General features: G+C 43.1%; 2 pseudogenes; both read right to left on the bottom strand.

Annotated features, from left to right (window-relative positions):
• Positions 1–964: 964 nt before the first annotated feature.
• Positions 965–2,378, bottom strand: LOC148124039 (E3 SUMO-protein ligase KIAA1586 pseudogene; annotated as a pseudogene).
• A 288-nt stretch (positions 2,379–2,666) lies between these two features.
• LOC148124038 (uncharacterized) lies at positions 2,667–6,171 on the bottom strand (annotated as a pseudogene).
• Between the last annotated feature and the right edge of the window lie 983 nt (positions 6,172–7,154).

Here is a 7,154-nt window from a genome sequence, read left to right as displayed (position 1 = left end):
CAATCTTTCAACCATACTAAGGAAGCTGCATAATGATATAACTCCCAATTTGGGAGGGTCATACCTCCCCTGCTCTTCATATCTTGCATTGCTTTTAAGTATTTTCCCTTGCCAAATAATTTTGCAATTATCCTATTAAGTTACGCAAAACAGTTTTTGTGTATTTTAATTGGTATTGTCTGAAATAAATAGATGAATTTAGGGAGAATGGACATTTTAATAGTGGCAAACAGTGATGGGATTCAAAAATTTTTACTACTGGTTCTGTGGGTGTGGCCTATTTTGTGGGTGTGGCCTAGGGGGTCATGTGACTGGGTGTGGCTTATTTAGTGGGCATGGCTTGGCAGTCATGTGACTGGCTGGATGTGGCTTGGCGATCATGTGACTGGCTGGGCATGGCCAAGTCGATGTCACTGACTTCTTTCCCCTGATGACCAACAAAAAGAAGATATACAAAAAGGTAGTTTATTATTTTGTGCACTTACTACTTAAATAAGAATAAAATAAGTACACAAAACAATAAAGGAGGTACACACACGTACTTACATAAGAATGATAAAAGTGCAACTCAATGTCTCAGACTTCTTTGGCCTAAAGAATGACCTGCAGAAAGAAGGTATTTTCTTAAGTTTTTTATTTCACACACTTACTGCTTACACAAGAATAAAACAAGCACACACAAACTATGAAGGAGGTACACACAAGTACTTACATAACAACGATAACAGTGCTGTGTGTCTTCACATCACTGACTTGTTTGGCCTAAAGAATGACCTGCAGAAAGAAGGTATTTTCTTAAGTTTTTAATTTCATGCAACTTACTACTTAAATAAGAATAAAAGAAGCACACACAAACTATGAAGGAGGTACACACAAGTACTAGTACTTACATAAAAGTGTTATTTGAGATGTTTCCACAATGTTCTTTCATTGGTGCCCTCCTCGCTTGCACTTTTCTTAGTTTTCACCCTTGGATCATCGGCTGTATGATGGTGTGCTCGTAACCATTTTTTGAAGTAGGAAGAGGGTCCCATTCTTTTAGAGGTTGGCCAATCACACTAATGGTCATCAGATTGGTTATGTTAGAAACAGTTAGGCGACTTCTCTGTTCTGAACATATGAGGTTCGTTTTTGAGAAACCCCTTTCAGCTTCTGCTGAACTTACAGCAATTGTTCTGACAATATCTTTAGCTTTTTTTTAATACTGTCAGAAATTGCATAGTTCTTTGAATCTTTTAAAACATTTTCTGTGAAATCTCTATAATCAGTGATATTAATCTCATAATTAAAGATTTCATCAAAGGTAAGCTTCTGGCCATGGAACTACAACTTCTTCAATTTTCCAGTAATCTGGCTCCAAAAAATGGAGAAATTGTAATTTATTTGTGGTGTCTTGCAATTGGCTACCTGTTTTTACATGTTGACAATCCATTAGTCTTTTCTTCAAGTTTTTTATGATGCTTTCCAAAAGTCTTTTCTGAGGAAGTCCAACAAATCGATTATTTTGTACAAATTTTATATTTTTGAAGGTTTCTGAAGTAATTAATCCATCAACCTTGTTTTCGTAGGGACCCTTTCTCTGTCTGAGCACTTCAAATACTTTAATTGATCTCAACAGAAGTTTTTCAGCCTTTATGATGTCAGTATTTCTTCCTAGCAGTGCATTTGACAGAAGAGATATTTCCTTAAGAATATTGATCATCAGTGCCAAATCATTTAAAAAATATATGTTTTCAAGACGGACAGCCATACTGGAGTATTTTTCATTTGCATGAAAGTACTGATGTAGCACTGGATAAGCATGCCACACAGGTAGCATTGACCTTAAACTACAGGCAGCCCATCTTGGTCGCAAAACTCTACCAATCTTTACAATATAAATTCCAAGTTGTTCGGATATTTCAAACAGTTCATTTTGGCTCTTACAGGATTTATGGAAAATACCGTGTATCTTGTCAAGAAATATTTTGAAATGATTCAGTTGCTTAATGTCCTTTATGGAATCATCTAAAACAAATTGGAGGCAATGGTTTAAGCAGTGCCATATTATGATGTTAGGGAAGTCTTTTGCTATTCTTGTGCTCACTCCAGATTTTCTTCCAAGTATAACACTGGCACCATCAGAGCAAAATGCTATTAAAGTTTTTTGCAGATGGTCTGTAGTAAACCCAACAATTATGTAAACTTTCCAAAACTGAAGAACATATTGTTTCTGCATCTTGTTTTTTCAATTCAACAAGCTCAACAAAAATGGTTGGTGGGTTATCTGACTCCTCAACTTTTATGAAAACTATGACAACTGGTTTGCATGATAGCGTTGAGGCTTCGTCAATAATTAAACATATTTTCAGGTTCTGTTCAACAATGCTATTAAACATTTTGGTTTTAATTTCTTTTGCAATGAAATCAATTATTTTCACTGCAATTGACCGTAAATGCAATCCTACTCCAAGATCTACACCCATAACAGTTTGCAATTCTACCTGTCCTTCTATGTCTGAAAAATGGTTTACATCTTTGTGCCAGACTGTAAACTGTCAAAAATACTCGTTATAGCATCCTACTCCCCTTGTTTTGTTATCACTGCAAATTGTGTGAGCTTTAGATGTAAAATGTTCTTTCATTTTTTTCCTCAGAGAAGCTTGCTTACACACACAATGACAACCTCACAAAGCAGCTGCTTTCTAAAAATAGAAAAAAGAAAAAAAATAGAAAAGCAGCTGAAATTTCCCACATTTTATATGACTATTTCTTTAGGAAAAAAATTAACACACTTACTGTTTTTTTAAAATCGGGTCTTCATATTTGACAGCTTTAAGACTTGTGGACTTCAACTCCCAGAATTCTTCCTCCAGTCATGGTATCTCAGGAATTCCAGGAGTTGAAGTCCACAAGTCTTAAAACTTGCCAAGCTTCAAGACCCCTGCCTTGATTTAAATAAGAAAAAAAAAGCCACTTACGTACCCAATTGAAGAAAGCAGGCAGGCAGAATCAGTTGCTCCCCTAAAAACTGGATGCAGCACATGCAAGGCAGAAGACAAGTTTACAGCAGCAATTTGGGAATAGGGAGAAGGCACCTGAAGGAGGTAGGTGCTTGCTGGAGGCTGGAGGTGGGAGGGAAGTGGGTTCTTTTAACAAGGCTGGCTAGGCTGGAGCCAATGGGCTCTAGCCTGTCTAGCAAGGACCTCTGAGCCGTGGGCTTTTAGAAGCCCATGGGTTGGGGGGCAGCCGCAAGGGGCAGCAACAGCCCCACAAGCAATTGTCACAGCTTGGCCGGCTGCACGAGGCCCGGGTTTTATGCCATGGCCGCGGGAGGCTCCAGAAAGGCCTGGATGAAGCCAGGCAATGGGAAAGTGCGGTGGGGGCCTTGACAGCACAGCACAAGGTATCACAGTGGCTTGGCCAGCTACACAAGGCCCTGGGCTGGAGGCAATGGCCTCCAGAGGGCCCGGAAGCCCAGGGTGAGGCAGGGTGGTGAGAAGAAGTGTTGGGGGCTTTTGGAAGCCCAGCAGGGTAGCGGCTGGCCCACAAGTGACCCACAGTGGCATGGGGAGCTACACCAGGCTGCAGATTGAGGCTGCAGCTGGTGGAGGCTGCTGGAAGCTGGGGCGAGACCGAATGGTGGGAAGGAACACCAGGGGGTTCAGCCCAAGGCCAGGGTTGAGTGCTGAGGGCTAGCGAGTCAGTGCTTACCTGGTCTTGTAGACAGGTCCTGTAGAACTGTTGGGGAAGAGTAGATTAGTCTCAAATCAGCTTAGGCAGCCACAGAGCAGACTAGCATGCATAAGTGATAAGATCACGTGGCGACGCACTTTTATAGGGTGGGTTTGGGATGGGCGGGCTGAGCATATGTGGGTGGGCAAGTGAGCAGTGAAAGGGTGGGTGGGGCAAGCAAGCGAGTGGTGACCACTTGGCAACGGGGGATGGGTTTGGGCCGTGGCCAGCCAGATGTCGCTACCGGTTCTGCGACCCATGCCAAATTCTTGCTACCAGATCGCGAGAACCAGTGCGAACCGACTGAATACCACCTCTGGTGGCAATCCTTCCTAATAGGGAAAGTTGCAGTTTAACCCATGTCCCTAGATCTTTCTTTACCTGTTGTAATAATTAGTCATAGTTATTTTCCATTAATGTCTTACATTGTGCCATCAACCATATTCCTAAGTATTTTATTTTCTTTACCACTTGTAATCCCATTGTCTCTTCTACTTCTGATTTGTTTTTCTGTTTTTAGTTATTAATTTCATTTTCTTTCTATTAATTTTAAGTCCTGCAACTCTTCCAAATTGTTCTAACTCATTCATCAGTTCTGTCCTTTTTCTATTGGGTCCTCAATAAAAAAGACCATGCTGTCCGCAAATGATTGCAATTTATACTCTTCTTTCTTAATCTTTAATCCCATTATTTCCGGATTCTGTCAGATTTGAGTTAATAGTGTTTCCAAAGATAGTATGAAGAGAAGGGGAGATAATGGACATCCCTTCCTAACACCCTTCACTATTCTTACTGATCGGGGTATATTCTCCATTTATTATAATATTCGCCTTTTGTGTGGAATAGATTGTAGTTACGATATTTTCATAGTCTTTATCCCTAATTGTTCAATGATTGGAAGCCCAATTAACCACCAGGACATCCTATGCTTCTAATTACTGCTTCTAATTCTCCTTGCTCCCCAGTCTCGGGAGTCTCTCCATCACCCTCACTTTAATTGTAAAAGGGGGGATGCTGCACTCACGATCAGGTCCTCTTCCTTGCTAACCTCTCCAGGAGATCCTTCCTTAGCCGGAGGGTTCTTGTGCTTTTCTGTGGGGAGGGAAACTTCTATGGCTTGTCTGGCAAATCGGCTGACATCTGGGAGCTTTCGTGAAGCTCTTCTGCTTCTGGCATCTGCAGCTGGCTGTGGTTATGGAATCAGTGCAGGAGCTAAGTATTCTGAAGCCCGATGACCTGTTTGGCCACAATGATAGCATTTCATAATCCCCGTGGGCTGCGCTGGAGCAGCTTCCGCAGGTTTATTTAAGGAGCATCTGACCAAAGTTCTCCTTGGAGTCTTCTCAGATGAGGGTTTGTTGCTGTGTTGGTGAATTTCTCTTTCCAGAGCTATGGACATGGTATATCAGTCTTGTAATCACTCTGGAATCCCTCAGACGCTGCAGGCTTTTCTGACTTCTTAATCAATGGCTTCTTTGAAATAATGTAGAAGGATTCTATCAGGCCAATGCACCAGGTTTCCTGCAACCTGTCTAAAATCCCAAACAAAGTCTTTTATGGGTCTATTATCTTGTTTCATCACTTTTAGTGTGGCTTCATTTTCATTGACTCAGTCTGGGTCTGCTAATCTGGCCTGGATTAGTGCAACAAATCCATCAGCATCATTTAATTCAGGAGCCCCCTCATTGTGTAGCTGGGTTATCTAGTCAAAAACACCTCCTTCATTCATGCCTTCTGAAATTTTTGATACTAGATCACGCTCTGTTTCATATTGTTTTCCATATTGATTAATGTGGGCCCAGATCCTGCTGAAGAAGAAAGCCAGTTTTGCAGTTTTCCATCAAACGTTGCTCTAAATCATAGTGGCATTGGCCTCACTGCGGTGCAGGCTGTCCAGCTTGCAGAATGGCCATGGTGGCTGGTCGCTGGGTACGGACCTACTGCTGCACAGCAGCTGGCTGTGGGACAAGGACCTGCTGATGCACTGCTGTTGGCGGCGAGGCAGGGACCTGCTATTACGGGGCGACAGGTGGCAGGATCCTGGGCGGACCTGCAGCTGCGCTAAAGGAAGTGCTGCTCCCGGCTGTTGGATCAAACCCCATTGTTGTGCAGGGATTGTTAGGGCAATTTTGGCCCATGGTAGTCCTGGAAATGGTGGTGCAAAATGTGCTGGCATCCATTGGCACTGAATCCACCCATGGCCAGGATAGAAACCCCAACTGGGGGGATGCATTCAGTGTGGGGTAGCATGAAAGCAGGTTGGCAAGATGGGGCAACTGGAGGTTGCAGCATTCCAAACGCTGGTTGCATTTGCTGTCTCCCACCTGCATCTTGCCCTTGTTGTCCCAAATCGATTCCTGTGTCATCTTTGGCTGAGTAAAAAGATGCCGATGCAACACTAGCTCCACTGCCAGGTCCTTGATCAGGAAAAGTGAATGTGGTTGCGTTAAGCTCCATCTCGGCTGAGGAGGTTGGGAATGTGGGATATAACTTCCCATTTCAAGCCTCTCAAACCATTCTGGTAGTCCAGTCAATGATTGGCTTTGAGATGGAGTCAGCAGGTTCCAGTCTCAGCTCCAAGGTTCTTACATATCTCCATTCTGGATTGTGGTTGACTTCACTGGGCTGGAATCTGAACGATTTTCTGGCATTTTTTGTTTCAGTCCCATCTCAGGAGTTGGATCAGACTGACAACTTTTCCAGGAATCCATCTCTTTGGGCCGAGAACCTAGCCTCTGTTCATCTGCCACTTCAGTGACTCTCACCACTTCCTCAGAAAGGGAATACCAGGTCTCAATGAGTTCCCTAGGATCTGGTCCCACAGCTCCTTCTACAATTTCTTCTTTCTCTTCCATCTCCCCTGGGTCTTCGTACCACCCAATAATCAGGTCAGCATTGCGGCTCAGCTTCGGGTTCTAATATGGCTTCCAAAGGTGACACTAGAATCTTTTCTAATCTAATCAGGGAGCCTACCACTGGCTTTAACAAACTGCTGTGAAAGACCGGATTCACTTTCCCTAGTAGGCAAGGGAGGCTAAGTTGTACTGTAACAGGGTTGATTACTTTCACGATAGGGAAAGGCCCTATAAACTTTGGTCCTAGCTTTTTTCACAGTAGTTTTAATCTTTAATCTTTGTTGAGACCTTGCTCCTACCCTGGAATTGCTCTTCTGGGCTGCAGCATTTATCAGCTTGTGCTTTATGGGTTTTCGCCACTTCTCTCAAAGCCCGCTTGGTATTTTCCCACCTCTCCTTCAGGGACTCTGGGGAGCTTGGGTGTGGGAATGAATTCCATGCCACTGGTGACCTGGAAAGGGTCAGGCCAGTGCTACTATGCAGGGCATTATTCTATGCCACCTCAGTGAACAACAGTAACTCTGCCCAGTTAGACTGCTGATAGTTGACATAGCACTTTAAGTACTACTCTACCATGGCATTTGA

This window comes from Pseudonaja textilis, chromosome Z (genome assembly GCF_049901715.1).
Source record: "Pseudonaja textilis isolate UNSWEBS1 chromosome Z, rPseTex1.2, whole genome shotgun sequence".
Taxonomy (NCBI): Eukaryota; Metazoa; Chordata; class Lepidosauria; order Squamata; family Elapidae; genus Pseudonaja; species Pseudonaja textilis.
The sequence above is the reverse complement of the archived record's forward strand: the minus strand, read 5'-3'. Positions and strand labels throughout refer to the sequence as shown.